Raw genomic sequence first — 17383 nt, forward strand, 5'->3', positions numbered from 1 at the left:
ATTTCTTTTAATTTTCTATTAATGTTTGTCCAGTGCTTTCCTCCTAGCAAGTCTACCCCCCGTTTCTTATAATCATAATATAGATAGAATTCCAATCCCTATTGAGTAAACACCACAATTTTTCCACACCCATTTAAAACTTCTCCTTAAAATTGTGGTTTGAATTCCTACATTCTCAACTATTTAGGGCCTCTTTGCCTCCAGATCTTGAAATTCTTCAAAAAAATTTCTAATAGCAAATAGTTTATGTTCAAACACAGAAGATATTTTTAAATTCAAGAATCCTTAATTATTGTCACAAATTTAAACATACCCACATTAATAAATCCCATGTGTGGTCAGGGCAGTGTCTAGTAAGTGGCTACTTCCTGGAGAAACAGGACTTTCTCATCAAGCTCCAATAATTTGACAAAATAATCCGTAGCTCAAGATGAATGTCATTAGAAGATAGGTTAGTTGATACACATTTTAAAACAATAATCAAAATGTCTGCCTTTAAAGTACTAAAGGTCCTGGGGCAGTTAAGCCGATTGCCAACTTGGTTGGCTCAGGAGATGCCTTCAAGATCAGTACAGCACACCGCTGGGTGGGTCTGGACCTCACCCCCGCCCCCTCTGGTGTGGTTCCCCTGCTCTGCTGCCTTGCAGCTGTGAAATAAGCACCTTTGCTCCACCACCCCCTTCCGCCATGATGTTCCTGCCTTGGAGCCAGCTGACCATGGACTGAAGCCTCTGAAACTGTGAGCCAAATTACCTTCTTTAAATTCTAGGTGTCAGGTAATTTGTCCCCTCAAAATGGGAAGGCTGACCAATACAGTTGCCATCACAGGAATACCCTAGCTCTTAATGTCAAATACAACGTGGTATTTTTTAACTATTCCAATTACATTCATCTCACTTTCAAAGCCATCAGGACCAAAGATGCTGAAGGTAGGGCAAGTGGATCATAGTCTACCTGCTAGCCCCTAAATTGCAAGCTGAAAGTGAAGGTGCTGCGATTCACCTTGAACTTGAGCTGCCGTTGGTCATCTCTGTCACTGACTATTCAACTCAATCATTTGTGTTTTGATGTCTTCCATTTCGCTTAGCCTCACCACTTCCCTGAGCGTGCCTTCACCTGTAGCCTTGCTATGCTTCAATCTCCTGTGATGCACAGAATTTATGAGGAGGGCTGCAAAGGAGAATTCTTGGGCTGGGGATTTGGTCTAAAATAATCTTCAAAGAGTTTTTTAAAGCTAGGAGTTTTTCACCTTCTGAGTGCAGGAGTCATCAAGATTAAATCCCCCCGGTGGCTGGTGATTTGAGAAGACACATCTGGGCACTGTGCCATGTGAAACTGCAGAGACCAAAGCAGGAAAGTGCCCCAAAAGGCACAGCTGGAATGATAACCAAGGGATGGAGCCATGTGGGACCCAAGCCAGGCATCAGAACCACATTTGCGCTAATTCCAAGGGTTAGCTCGACAGACCTCACTCTCTTCAAAAGTGAACAGAAATGGGAAATATGGTGGATACTTGACCAGGATTGAATCAGCACAGGAGAGTCCAGGGAAAGGGGGATTTATTTTACGTCTTTTTCCACATCAAGATTTCTCCAGCATTTAAGATATTGGATTACCTCATTCCCGAAAACACACAAATGGCCCCAAATGGCTAAAACATTTTCCAATTTAAATTTTGAACAAACATTTATGAATAACGACAAAAAAGAATGATCTAAAACCTCAGTGTGGCTTCTGGTTGGTTCCGTGAGAAGACAATGTTGACAGTGACCACAGCATCATGGACCCCAGACCCAAGAGTAAACTGGAACTTATACTAGCAATTATTGGAGGAATATGCAGCTGTGTGACTAAAGAACATTTTCCCTGTTGCTTCATTTTTTTTGAGATTCTCCAGAACGGCCCACGCCCCACAGCTAAGTGTTGGACAATTGCAACCATGTCCTGCTACATCTCCAAGTAGCAAAGCCTTTTCCACCTAGGGCTTTCTGGTATGTTGTGTTGCGCATTTCCAGGTCTCGTCAATGAACTGAAATTCATTTCCCTTCCTCCATCAAATTCCTGAAGGCCTCCCAACCCAGGAGAGCAGGAGTCTTTACATTTTCCTATCCCGTAGATCAAAGCAAATACTTTATCTTGAGCAAAATTCCACTCTGCTTCACCCCAATGCATGAGGTTTATTCATGAGTCTCCAACTGAAAACATAAGGCATAATAATCACTTCTAGGCAGCCAACTGATGAAACCACTCTGCCGTTTATTTGTGTTGCTCTTTCCTGCCGAAATGAATCGAATATGTTGGCCCCTCCTTGCCTCCTCACCCAGATTGCCGAACAGCAGTTTCTGCTCCAGTCAAACTAGTTTAGTATAAAGCTACCAATGGCCTACGAATTGCACGCCATCCAACTCTGTCAGTTGCTAACTACAACTTTCCCACCAGCATGCAGAACGCAGGATCATGCGAATGTGTTTCACAGTTTCCCCGAGTAGCAGCTGCCAGGGTGAGACCTGCCGCACATGCTTTCCTCACTGGACACAAGTTTGGTCAGGGTGGACCAGAACAAGGCGAGTGTGACTGCCCCACATTCAGCCCAACTTCCTCCCGGAGCCACACATGATGGTTAAAGGACAGATTCTGCATGTGCAGCTAAAGCTATTCCACATTTTCTGAGATCAGCCAGCATATCATATTATTTTGAGTGATCACAACTATTGGCAAGCTAAGAATTTTATTCTCTGAACATTTGTTTACATTTTTGGTCACAGAAATAGAATTTTCTAGAAATTCATGTCCTAGAGTGATTTCATAAAGAAGAACCTATAAGAAGAAGCTATGGCCATCCAATGCCTTTTATTTTTGGGTTACTTTTTTGACATTGGGATATCATTAAAACAATTTTGATTATGCCTTGAAAATGTAATAAACAAGTAATAAATTCATAAAAATAAATATTTTCTCTTAAATTTTGTTTAAAGCAATGTTGCTTGAAATATCTCAAAGAAAAATATTCTGTCAAGTCTTCAGTAAACAATTCAGATGCTTTTATATCAGATGAGGTTTGCCATCGGGGAGCTGTACGTTATAGTGAGCCATTGTCAAATGGAAATTCTCATTGTCTTGCCACCCATTTCACAAGAGTTCATAATAGTCAGACATGTGACCTTCCAAAGTTAATTTTGGATTACAGCTTGATTCCCCACAGATCTGGATATTTAACAAGGAATTACTACCGACTTAAACGAGTTCACAAAAGATACTAAGTATGCAGCGTCTACTGCACACACAAATACAAAAAAGTCCAGCGTGCCTATAAATGCGCAATTCATTTTAGCATGATTAGTGATAGTTTTCAAAATGGGTTCATTAATCCCCACCTCAGCCCAGAATCAACAAAATCTTCAGCTTATTTAAGCTTGAAACTTGAGAAAATAATCTTACACTCTACAGGGACCCCAAATGCAGCTACAGGGGTCCCTCTGAGACCTTCATGGGGTTGGTAGACACCTCAGTAAAAGAGTTTTATGAGCATTTAATGTATTTAATTTTGAAGGGATTAGATGAAATGTTAGCATAACCAAATGCAAACCACATTCTACAATCAACAACCCAAGACCATTCTGTCTTCCAAGCAAACGACCATGTATTTTGAGAATGGCTTTATATAATCAGCTCGTTTTGGAGTTTGAAGTCTTCTGGAAATGGGAGAGAAGATGAATAACTTGAGGTTTTTCAGCTAACTAGCTACTTAAGAAGGAAGCATTAATAAGCCAAACCCCCCAGTGAAGGGTGTCAACCTGTTCAAAGCTAATCCATACCTTGGATTCTCATTCTTATCTGAAATTATTATTCCTGGTTTGCCATACATATTTATTCTTGTCTCCATGCAGCACAAGGGCTAGGTTCTAAATTAGTGTTGTAGAAAAAAACTTCCACAGCGTAATTTGAGTATTTAAACAGCTTTTCTTATTTTGGAGCACAGTAAGAAAAGCACTAACTCTTTCTTGAAAATCTTTTGGCTAAAGTTTTGGGGAAAGAAATCAGCAGGACCCAGAGAAGTGATATCACACACACACACACAAATAATGTTTGATGAAATGCATTTTTGCTGATTTCTTCCTTATGTGTCTGCTATTTTATGTACCAATGCAGAGTGGACATAGCATTTCCAGAGATGATTTTCCAGCCAGAAAATTAATTGTGAATCATGAAAAGGAAGAAAAAAAATCACCACCCCAAACAAAGAAAATTACCTGCTGATTTCATACAAATCAGAGCTGGCATGTGAAGCACAGGATGCTGGCTCTGCTGTGCTGCATCCATTTAAATTGGCAGCTGACACCAGCCAGCGAGCCGCCTAATCAGCCGCGTGCCAGTGCGGTCGCTAGGCGGGCTGGCAGCCCCGGAATAAAACAAAGAGCAGATCACTGGCCCTGCAAACGTCAAAAGGGAGCAACGGCAGCTTCTAAGGCATTTAAGCAATCATCCTCCGTTTCTTAACAAGATTACCCCTAAAAGGCCCCTGAGAAACCAGCGCCTTTTTGCCCCCCATGTTTTCTGCTGCCCTGCTTAGAAAGGCTGTGTCTGTCTATTCCTGGTATCGCCCTCCACCGGGGCGGAAGGCAGCTCTCACCTGGGGCCTGGCTTGCACCCCTCACAGCCTGATGCTGAGGGCTGCTACACCTTGCCCCCAGGGCCAGCAGCACAGTTGCAGCTGTGTTTGACATCTGGGAGCCAAGTGCACATTCAACTTATTGACCTAGTGTTTTACCTTCATGAGGGTGCTTGTCTGCACACCAAGCTCATGAATCAAACTAAGAGTTCTTTACCTTGCTTGCATTTTGGGGGAAATGGGATTAAAAGCCACCCAGAGATTTGCCGGTGAGTTCTCTTCCGGCATATCATCTATCATCACCTTTCTACCCAGGAGAACTTCCAAAAACCTCTAACTTTAAAGTTGTGAATGCCATCAATTTGCACAGAATCTTGGTGGCAAGGATGTGAGACAAACATTCCCCCACTGTGGTCACATTCACCACTTCAGGTTCCAAATGTCAACCAGCAGAGCTACTGGCATTCACCACACCATGGTAGGTGACTCCTTGCCACACCCAGCTTCACGGGACTCGTGGTAGGAAGAAGTATGTTTCCCAGTCCTGACAGTTGTGGAAATTAGCTACAGCCCCATAACATGTCCCTTGTGTGATCCCTGTCATCCTATTCAGTGAGCTTCCAAGGAGAACGTAAGCAGTAGAGAGCCCAGTCTGTTCTGGACCAGCATAGCACCCCAAGGTCTCTGACCTGGAAAGAGAATCTCCCCTCTTCCTAACATGCTCCACAGAACACTGCAAAGAACTGTAAGCAGGACCACAACCTCTCACTAGAAATAGCAAGACAGTTCAGGTCATTTTCTGCACAAAAAGCCATAGCCTATAAAATCTGCTAATTGAAAAGACCCTCACCCCCCAAAAATGGTATAACATAGATTCTTAAATTACAGAAACAAAGACCATTTCTGCTGTGAGATATTGAATTTCTAAGTTTAATGTTAATCCTAAATTGCTCAGAAACATTGTTTGTCTTTAATTACTATAATATTCCCATTAGATTAAAAAAATAGGTGTTGTAATTCAGACTTTTAATTAAGCAAATTAGCTTTTGACATTTTCTTGGAGAAAGATGCTCCCAATGTGGGTCCCCCCCCTTTTACTTGCTATTAAATGTTCCTTAGCACTTTTTAAATACTTTGATAAGAAATATGCAATTTATAGCAACATGCCAATTTTTCTTTTCCAGACCCTGAAGAGGCAGCTGCTAACCTCAGGCATCATACATTTTAGCAAAAGGTGGAAATTTGCACTGAATATCAATGCCTGTTTCTATAAAGATGCAAACACCACAATGTTCCAGGAGCAAAATTGTTCTTCCATTCTCCAAATAAACCCTCCTGCTCCTCCTATAACTGCTCTTTATTTGCTGAAGCAAAACAAGTCCTCACCACACATAGGCCAGCGGTCCCCTCTTTGCTTTCCTATCTCAACTCTAAATTTTCTGCCGCTGCCTTTCTGTTGCTTCTGCTGCCTGAAGTTGTCAAAGTAAAAAGTTAACTCTGTCACCGAAGGAACTGCTGGGAAGGAACCTGCCTTGCAGTAGCACAGGAAAATTAGCAGCTTGGTTAGAAGTTGATAAGTTTCTCACCGTGCTTTTCCTGATAACCATGAAAGAACCAGCAAAGTCCATGTTGACTGAGGATTCTTAGGTTTGTCTCCTTTCTTAAATACTATTTTTCTTAGCACACTCTTGCAGGACAGAATGACCCCATCCATCCTGGGGAGTTGATCCATGAACACAGCACTTAATTCTTTTTACATCCCCCTTGCTCTTCCCCTCATCTTCCTCCTTCCATTACTCCATTTCTTGGTCCCCTCTGCTTTGTAAATGACCCATCTCCCTGTTTCCTATCATCTACCATTTATTTTGTGTTTTCATTGGATTTCTCATATAAGAGAAATCATGCAACATCAGGCTTGTGTGTCTGATCTATTTCACTTAATATTACAGTCTTAAGAACAAACAAAAAACATAAATCCTTAAGCAATCTTACCAAAAAAGAGGAAAGAAAAGACTCACATCAATTCAATTAGCAATTTAAAAGATGAAATCACAACTGACATCCCTGAAATCTAAAAGACTTTAGTAACTACCTCAAAAATCTGTTTTCTAATACACTGGAGAATTCAGATGAAATAGACAGATTCCTAGATACAGATGAATTACCACAACCAAACCAAGAAAGTATAAAAACCTTGAATAATCCAATAACAAGCAATGAAATGGAAGAAGTGATTTTAAAAAAACAAAAAAAATTAACAAAAGCCCAGGTCCCAGGGAGATCATTGCTGAATTCTACAAGAACTTCAGAGAAGATCTAACACCAATACTTCTCAAGCTCTTTAAGAAGTTGAAAGGGGGGCCAGGGATTTAGCTCAGTAGTTTCACCGCCTGCTGTGCAAGCGCAAGGACCCAAGTTCAATCCCCATTACCAAAAAAAAAAAAGAAGTTGAAAGGGAAGAAGTCCTCCCAAAGTGATTCCTGGAAGTTACCATTACCCAGATTTGAAAACCAAATAAAGATGCAACCAAAAAAGAACTACAAGCCAATCTCCTTAATGAATATATACACAAAACTCTTCAACAAGGTATTGGCAAACAGAATGTGACAAATTATCAAAAATATCACACAAGATGACCAAGCAGGCTTCATCTCAGGGATGCAAGGATGGTTCAACATATGCAGATGGATAAATGCAATACATCATATAAACAGAAGCAAGGACAAAAATCATATGGTCATCTCAATAGATCTAGAAAAAGCATCTGACAAAATTCAACATCCATTCATGATAAAAAAAAAAAACCCTGAAGGCCTGAAAAAATCCACCAGAAGACTCCTAGAATTAATAGCCAAATTTAGCAATGTAGCAAGATACAAAATCAACACACAGCTCACTTCTGCAGCACATGTACTAAAATTGGAACAATACCGAGGACATTAGCATGGCCCTGTACAAGGATGATATACAAATTTGTGCAGCATTCCACATTTTTCATATAATAATCAAAGTTCCAGAAATTTAGTAAGAGAATAGAATCTGAAAAGCTGTTAAAGAAACAAATCACCTAAAAAAAGCCCATCAGAATCACAGCAGACTTCTCAAACCCTTAAGTCAAGGAGAGCTTGGAGTGAAGTATTTCAAGTCCTGAAAGAAAATGAGCTTCAACCCAGATTGATATACCCTGCAAAACTATCTTTCAGAATCAATGGAGAAATAAGACACTTCCGTGACAAAGAACACCTGAAGAAATTCATGACCACCAAACCAGCTCTATAAAATATTCTGAAGGGTATTTTAGAAGAGATAATGAAGACCACAATTCCAAGGACACCAACAGAAAGAAGCCACCAGACAAGACAAGCGAGTAAACAGAGGGAAAAAAGTGAGAGCCAATAACAGGAAAATAACATTACAAGAGTAAGTCAGTACATATCAGTTATAACCATAAATGAAAATGGTCTCAATTCATCAATCAAAAGAAAGAGACTGGCAGAATGGACCAAGAAACAAGATCCAACAATTTGCTACATAAAGGAAACAGATTTAACTCAAAAAGAAATTCACAGACTGAAAGTCAAAGGATGAAAAGCAATACTTCATGTGTCAGGACTCTGGAAAAAATCAGGGACAGCTCTTCTATTTGCAAACGAAGTGAACTTCAAGCCAAGATTGATCAAGAGACCCAAAGAAGGTCACTACCTACTTGTAAAGGGAAAACTCTGAGAGGAAAAAATAATGATTATAAATGTGTATGAACGAAATACTGGCACAAACAACTATATAAAACAAACATTAGTGGACATAAAAAAAATCAAATAAGCACTAATACAGTTGTACTGGGAGATCTCAATACCCCACTATGAAAAATACACAGATTACCTTGACAGAAAATCAACAAAGATATGTCAGAACTCAATCAAACCTCTGAACAAATGGACTTAGTAGATGTCTACAGTGTTCCAACCTACATCAGAATATGCATTCTTCTCAGCTGCACATGGGACATTCTCCAAAATAGACCACATACTAGCTCATAGAACATGCTTAATTAAATGCAAAGAAATTGAAATTATCCCATGTATATTAGCAGACCATTCTGCAATGAAATCAGAAATCAATGGCAAAATAAACCACAAAAACTACATAAACACATGAAAATTCAATGACATCTCCCTGAATAACCAAAGGGTGACAGATGAAATCAAAGAAGAAGTCATACAGATTCTACAATTAAATGATAATGCCCATACAACATACCAGAACTCATGGAACACGATGAAAGAAGTCCTTTGAGGGAAATTTACAGCAGTGAAGGCTCACATCAGGGAAACAGAGAGAACTCAAACAACCTAATGTTCAAACTCAAATGTCTAGAAACAGAAAAACAAGTAAAGCCCAGAGCGCACACAAGGGAAGGAATTATAAAGATCTGAACAGAAATTAATGCAATTGATACTAAGTAAACAATACAAAGACTCAATGAATCAAAAAGTTGGCTCTTTGAGAGATTAAATAAAATTGATAAACTCTTAGTCAAACTTATCTAAAAAAAAGGAAATAAAAGAGTCAAATCCATGCAATTAAGAATGAAAAGGGTGAAATCACAATGGATCATGCAGAAATCCAGGTCATCAGTACCTACTTCAAGAACCTTTATTCTAATAAGGTGGAAAACACAGAAGAAATGAATAAATTCCTAGATACATATCAATGAGCAAAGCTGAATCAAGAAGATATAAAAATTCTAAATGACCAAATATCACTCAATGAAACTGAAGATGACATTGAAATGAAATTAAATGGGAAGCAATACTCCAAAAGTCATTCCTAGAAGCAAGTATTACCTTGATACCAAAACCAGAGAAGGATCCATCCAAAAAAAGAGAATTACAAGCCAAATTCACTAATGAACACAGACGCAAAAATTCTCAATAAGATACTGGCAAACAGAATGCACCAAATCAAGAAGATTGTACACCATGACCAAGTAGGATTCATCCCAGGGATTCAGGGATGGTTCAACACATGCAAATCAATAAATGTAATATAACATATCAACAGAGCCAAAGACAAAAATCACGTGATTATCTCAGTAGAAGTAGCAAAAGCATTTGACAAAATCTAATACCCATTCATGTTAAAAAAAAAAAAAAACTATACAAAAACCTGGATTAAAAGGTCTTTGTCTCAATCTGATAAAAGCCATCTATGAGAAACCAACAGCCAACATCATACTAAATGGTCAAAACCTGAAAGCCTTCACACTAAAATCAGGAACAAGACAAGGATGTCCACTATCACCACTCCTGTTCAATATAGTTCTGGAAACATTAGCCACGGCAATTAGACAAGAGAAAGAAATAAAAGGAATAAAGATAGGAAAGGAAGAAGTTAAACTATCATTATTTGCAGATGACATGATACTCTACATAGAAGACCCCAAAAACTCCACCAAAAAACTTTTAGACTTAATAACCAAATTCAGTCCCATAGCTGGATAAAAAGTCAACACTCAAAAATCAATAGCATTCCTGTACGCAAATAACAAACTTACTGAGAGAGAACTTAGAAAAACCCTGCCTTTCACAATAGCATCAAAAAAATGAAATTCTTAGAAATCAACCTAACAAAGGAAATAAAAGATCTTTACATTGAAAACTACAATACTCCGAAAAAGGAGATTGAAGAAGATATCAGAAGAGGGAAAGATATTCCTTGCTTGTGGGTAGGAAGAACCAACATAATAGAAATAGCCATACTCCCAAAATTGTTATACAGATTTAATGCAATCTCAATCAAAATACCAATAGCATATCTCACAGAACTAGAGAAAACATCCCTAAAATTCACTTGGAACCAGAAGAGACCCAGAATAGCAAAAACAATTCTGGGCACCAAAGGGAAGGCAGGGGGCATCATAATCTCTGGCTTGAAATTACACTACAGAGCTACTGTGATTAAAAACTGTATGGTACTGGCCAAAAAACAGACCCAAGAATCAGTGGAACAGATTAGAAGATGCAGAAATAATTCCAAACATAATCAGCCACCTTATCTTTGACAAAGGAGCCAAACACCTTCATTGGAAGAAAGATAGCCTCTTTAATAAGTGGTGCTGGAAAAGCTGACTTTCCACATGCCAAAGACAAAAACTAGACCCATGTCTCTCACCATGAGCTAAACTAAAATTGAAACAGATCAAATATCTAAATATTAAAACAGAAACACTAAACCTGCTGGAAGAGAGAATAACTAGAACTCTTGAGGACATAGCTATAGGCAAAGACTTTATGAACAAAACACTGATCATAAAGGAAATATTACGAAGAATCAACTACTGGGATCTCATTAATTGCACAGCAAAAGAAATCACCAACAGAGAGAAGAGACAACCAACAGAGTTGGAAAAAATTTTTTCCAGCTGTTCCTCAGACAAAAGACTAATATCTGGAATATATAAAGAACTGAAAAAAATCAAATCCCTCAAATTTAAAGACCTGACCCAAAAATGGGCACCTAAGAATACATACTTCTTGGATGAGGAATTACAAACGGCAAATAAATATATGAAAAAATGTTCAGCATCATGGTCATTCAAGAGATGAAAATGAAAACAACACTGAGATTCCATCTCACTGCAGAAAGAATGGCTATTATCAAGAAATCAACCAATAACCAAAGCTGGCTGAGCTGTAGGGAAAAAGGAACCCCTCTCCACTGCCAATGGGAGTGTAGACTGGTGCAACCACTGTGGAAATCAGTGTGGAGAGTCCTCAAAGAACTAGGACTTGACCCAGCTGTCCCCCTTCTCAGTATCTTCCCAAAGTAATAAAAAGCATCAGTGATATATGCACACCCATGTTCATAGCAGCACAGTTTGTAATAGCTGAATCTTAGAAACAGCCCAAATGGCCATCAACCAGTGAATGGATAAAGAAGATGTGGGGTTTTTTTTGTTCAATGGAGTACTACTCAGCCATAAAGAAGGGTAAACTTGAGGCATTTATAGCTAAATGGGTGCACCTTGAGGTCATACTCCTAAGTGAAATAAATCAGACACACGTGTAAATATCACATTGTTTTAATGGTGTAAGAAACTGAAAGTGTCAATAAGGACCAAAATGTATGATAAACAATGTGAAATAGGAAGAAATTGATCAAACGGAAAGGGGAACTAGGGAGGGGAGAGGGGGAAAGAAAGGAAGGGAAAAGGGAAAAAATGAGAAATGAAAGATAAAATGGAACCAAAGCTTTTGTAAATAAGGAGGGGAAGGAGGGTTGAAGGGAGGGGAGGAGAATGGGAAAAAATAAGAATAAAGCTATATCATGTACAGTTACAAATTCCATATGATGAATGTGATAATTATGTATATCAAAATTGTACCAGTAAACTTAATTCAAAAATGAACATGCAAAAGTCAGTAGTGTTCCTGTACACCAATAATGAACTCACTGAGAAAAACATTAGTAAAACAATACCGTGCACAGTAGCATCAAGAAAAATTAAGTACTTAGGAATTAACTTAACCAAGGAAGTAAAAGACTTCTACAATGAAAACTGTATTACTCTGAAAAAGGAAATTGAAGTGGATATCAGAAAGTGGAAAGCTATCCCTGTTCCTGGATAGGCAGAACCAATATAGTGAAAAAAGCCACACTCCAAAACTGATATACAGATTAGTGCAACCCCAGTCACAATACCAACAGCATACCTCACTGAACTGGAGAAAACAATCCTAAAATTCATATGGACCCAGAAGAGATGTAGAATACCAGAAGTTATCCTGGATAACTGGAGCAAAGCAGGAGGCTTCATAATCCCAAATTTAAAGTTATATTACAAAGCCACAGTGATTAAAAAAAAAAAAAACCAGTATGGTCCTGGTACAAAAACAGACAGGTGGGTCAGTGGAACAGAATAGAGGACACAGAAACATCCCCAGGCACATTCAGCACCCCGATGTTTGATAAAGGAGCCAAAACCATACCTAGGAGGAAAGTTAGCCTTTTTTATAAAGGGTGCTTGGAATACCAACTACATACATCCAGAAAATTGAATCAAGACCCGTATCTCTAACCATGTACTACACTAAAATCAAAATGGATCAAAGACCTAAATGTTAAGACAAAAATACTTCACTGCTGGAAGATAAAATTAATAAAACTCTTAAAAACATAAACATAAGTAAGGATTTTCTGAACAGAACCCCAATTGCACAAGAAATAACATCAAGAATCGACAAATGGGATCGTGTCAAATTAAAAAGCTTTTGTACACAAAGGAAACAATGAACAGTGAAGAGAACCTACAGAATGGGAAAAAAATTTTTCAGCTACACCTCAAAGGATTAATATCTACAATATACAAAGGATACACAAAATAGACCCCCCCAAATAAAAGACCCAATCAAAAAATGGGCAACTAAAATAAATAGACTTCTCAAAAAAAAAAAAGAGAGAAGTATGAATGGCCAATAAATACATGAAAAATGTTCCACATTGCTGGGCATCAGAGAGATGCAAATTAAAACACTAAGATTCCATCTCACTCCAGAAAGAATGGCTATCATTAAGAAATCAGATAACAACAAATGCTGGCTATGAAGAAACTCCTCTACATTGTTGGTTGGAATTTAAACTGGTACAACAGCATGGAAACCAGTGTGGAGATTCCCCAAAACACTAAAACTAGAAATTCCATCTGATCTAGTTATTCCCCTTTTGGTATCTTCCCAAAAGAATTTTAAAAAATCATATTACAGTGATCCATGCATTCCATGTTTATAGCAGCACAATGCGTATAGCTTAATCTTGGAAGCAGTTTACACTGTATATACATCATTAGATGAAGATAAAGAAAATGTGTTAATACACCATGGAGTACTACTCTGCCATACAGAAGGATAATCATGAGTCATTTTCAGGGAAATGCATGCACCTTGAGACCATAACGTTAACTGAAATAAATCTCACACACAAGCTTAAGTATCTAATGGTTTCTCTTATATGATAAACCCACTATATAAATAAAAAGTTGCTAATAGGGAAATATATCTTTCTCAGATCAGAAGGGGACCAAGAGTTTGAGGCATGGGAATGGTAGAGAAGGGAAGGACACGTAAAAGGAACTGAGATGTGCTATGTACATGCACCAACTTCTGTGAGGAATGTGATTATTATGTATGCAAACATGTACGGATCAAAAATAAAAATTGGAGAAAAAGTTAGACTGTTAAAACTTGTTCTGCTCCGACAGAACTAGCTGTCTAGTGAGGTGGGGCCTGGAAATTAGCATCTTCTCCCTACATGGACCCTTTATTGTGCTTCCTTCCAGTCTGGGTGAGTCCATCCAGTTCTGGACCATGGAGAAGTGATGTATCATGAGTCATAAAATATTGACTTTCTCAAAAAGAATGAAGGAGATGAAATGAGTGATTGTGTATATGTGTATTTGTGCCTATTTGAAATCAGGTTCTTTGATATGCAATACCGATCCTATCATCAGGGAAGAGAAAACTTTTTAGAAGAATTTTTTTTACAAGGTTTCACTGCATTTCATAAAACCTGAAAACCTGTAGAAGTATATCCAGTTGTTCATCTTTGAGGTCACCTGCACAGGTAAACATTCTTAACTGTGTATCTGTGGTTTCAAATGTCTGCTTTTGTAATAAAACAATTCCAAACTATGAGACTGTCAACTCCACAGAATGAGATCAGCTAACTAAAAGCTTTTGCTTTGGTTTTTCAACAATGCAATAGAAAAAACTGAAAAGACAAAGATAAGAATAGCAGAATAGCACGGTATTCAAACAACCTGAATGAATATGGGGAAGGAAAATTGCACTACTGAAACCACAGAATAGTGGTCTGTGATCTTATCGATTTTCATAAATTAAGCAGGTTGAAACTGCAGTCAGTGTTTAGTAAGCAAATTCAAGTGCGTAAAATGGGGCTGATGAAAATCAAGCACTGTGAACTTGATTTTATCTGGGGGCAGATTTACCAGCTGGTAGGGCAGCAATGCTACCTGATCTTTCGCCCACCAACAGCCTTTGTGTGCATCTCAAATCCCAGGCCAGCGGGGGCTGCTAGGAAACCGAGTCCCCTGTGCAGTGGGCAACACCGGCCATGTGCACCCCTGGAACATGGGTCCTCCGGGCCGGCACTGCAGCGAGGAAAATGTTCAGTAATCCTGTTGTCAACAAGGACCTACCTGCAGGCCTCAGGGTACGACACGGCCTTGATAAGGGCTAATCAGCAGCTCGGCTTGGTGGTACAAGCCTGTAATCCCAGCTCTCAGGAGGTTGTGAATTTAAGCCCAGCCTGGGCAATTTAGCAAATTAGTGGACCTTATCTTAAAATTAAAAAAGGGCGCAGAAACGGCGGGAGCAGTAGCGATGGAGGTGTGTGAGGAGAAAGAGGCGCAGGTTGCTGAGTGGTTGAAAAAAAATATTTGGAGATGATCCGATTCCACAGTATGAGGTGAACCCACGGACCACAGAGATTTTATATCATCTTGCAGAATGCAACAGAGCCCAGGACAGGGACGCCTGGCTAGTAATAGAGGGCTTGAAACAAAAAGCAAATGAATATGAATCAGAAGCCAAGCATCTTCAAGACCTCCTCATGGAGAGTGTGAATTTTTCCCCTGCCGATCTGTCTAGCACTGGTTCCAGGTATCTGAATGCTTTGGTTGACAGTGCAATGGTTCTTGAAACAAAGGATACCTCACTAGCAAGTTTTATTCCTGCAGTGAATGATTTGACCTCTGACCTTTTTCGTACCAAATCCAGAAATGAAGAACTCCAGCTTCAACTGGGAAAACTTGAAAAAAATCTGACTGCAACTTCAGTGTTAGAAAAATGTCTGCGAGAAAATCTCAAGAAGGCAGAGCTCCATCTGTCTACCGAAAAGACCAAAGTTGATAATCGTCTTCAGGACATGGACTTCCTGAAAGCAAAGGCAGAGGAATTCAGATTTGGAATCAGAGCTGCAGAGGAGCAGCTTTCAGCTAGAGGCATGGATGCTTCTCTGTCACATCAGTCCCAAGTAGCACTGGCAGAGAAATTGGCAGAGCTAAAACGACAGACTATACCTTTGAAGAAAAGGCTGGAGTCCTACTTAGATTTAATGCTGAATCCTTCTCTTGCACAAGTGAAAATTGAAGAAGCAAAGAGAGAATTAGATACCATTGAGACTGAACTTACAAAGAAGGTAGACATGATGGAACTGTGACCAGAGCCAAACATCTTTTTCCCTAACAAAATAAGTTGAATAGAACTTTACAGGGTTTTTATCTGCTTGTCATGCCTTAAAAAAAATTCTGTTCTTAGTTGAGATAATAATGTCCTTATTGACAGAATAATGGTCCCGAGTTATGCATTGCATTTTTGTGCCCAAATACAGTTTTCATATTAAAAACATTTTCTCAAAAAAAAGAAAAAATGGATTCGGAATGTAGCTCAGTGGGAAGGCTCTGTATTCAATACCAGGTACTGAAAAAAATCATTATTTCCAGATTTTGTGTCCAACATTTTGCCAAGGATGAATATTTAATCTCCATAACAGTGCTTGAAGGAAGAAGATATTATTTTCTTTAAGAGAGGAAGAAAGTCATTTCAAATAAAGTCCAATAAGTATTGAACAGGAAAAGAAGGGTTTGAACCCATGACTGTCAGCCAATGCACTTTTACAGACACCTCTAATTTTGGCCTAACCTGAATTTCGTGGCCCTTTCTCCTGCTATCCCCCCCTTCCTCTGTGAAATCACTCCTTGCACCTTGCACATGGCAGAGCCTGTGGTCCCAGAGGTGGCTCGTGACCCAAGGTGGACCAGCCTAGGAACTCGGGGCAGAGACCACAAGGTGGGGGGTCGTGCCGGGCCGTCACTATGGAAGCGCTGGGCGCCGATCTAGCTGCCACTTGCCAGGGGCTGGGTGGTCAGTTCCTCCCTAGACCCTAGACACCCACCACTCCCGTTAAGCCTCTTTCCTGAGTTCCCCAAGCTGCTTTCTGATACCTGCCAGAGAAGGACCCTGCAATGATGGCACCCGGGGCTGTGGAAGGCAGGCGCCAGCTCCTCGGGAGTTCACACTGCAGGAGAGACACACCTGTGTGTGTTCAGCCTAAGCTCTCCCAGAATGGTGGACATTAGATTAGTGCCAGTGAACGAGCACTGAATTTTGCTCAGGAGATCTCGGAGAGGGCGCTTCCCGGAACACAGTCCCTTTGCTGTCGTGATACCTGAGCATCCATCCATCCGGCTGTGACCCCAGGCCTCTGGAGCAATCACAGGACCTTTCCTGGACTTACTTCCATCTACATTCTTGGAATACTCACATGTCCATCAACCATTTTATTTAAGTACCATACAGACTAGGCGTTGGAAATACATTAATAAATTAATTCAACAATTAATGAATAAAGAAAGCAACAAACCCATTGGCTGCTCTTACAGAAAGACACTCGTGTACCCAGTGCTCCCAACACGGTTTTCTGTCCTCGGTGGACTAAGACACTGTGGGTGTGGAGGAAAATGGACAGACTGGACAGGCCAGGAGGACCTGCGCTTCCCTTGGCTCTGAGTATTTGAACAAACAGTTTAAAATCTTAGTCTCGCTTCCTCACTCCTAAGAGAGACAACAGCATTCTCTCCCCATCTATTTGTTGAGATTTGATGAGCAAACTGTGCCTAGGGGTCTAAGGTCTGACCCAGGCAAGTCTCACTGGTTAAAAATCCAAGTGTGGGTGCAGCCGCTTTCCTTTCTGGGG

General features: G+C 39.7%; 1 non-coding gene and 1 pseudogene across 1 annotated transcript; both read left to right on the forward strand.

Annotated features, from left to right (window-relative positions):
- The first annotated feature begins 7500 nt into the window (after positions 1-7500).
- LOC147823467 (U6 spliceosomal RNA) lies at positions 7501-7604 on the forward strand. Its single transcript, XR_015443872.1, has one exon. It is a non-coding gene; the product is annotated as a U6 spliceosomal RNA (small nuclear RNA).
- Positions 7605-14909: 7305 nt separating this feature from the next.
- LOC101724491 (HAUS augmin-like complex subunit 1 pseudogene) lies at positions 14910-15853 on the forward strand (annotated as a pseudogene).
- Positions 15854-17383: the final 1530 nt, after the last annotated feature.

The sequence above is a fragment of the Heterocephalus glaber genome, unplaced genomic scaffold (assembly GCF_053883595.1).
Source record: "Heterocephalus glaber isolate CG9 unplaced genomic scaffold, H.glaber_assembly_v1.0 deba00001579, whole genome shotgun sequence".
NCBI classification, from domain to species: Eukaryota; Metazoa; Chordata; class Mammalia; order Rodentia; family Bathyergidae; genus Heterocephalus; species Heterocephalus glaber.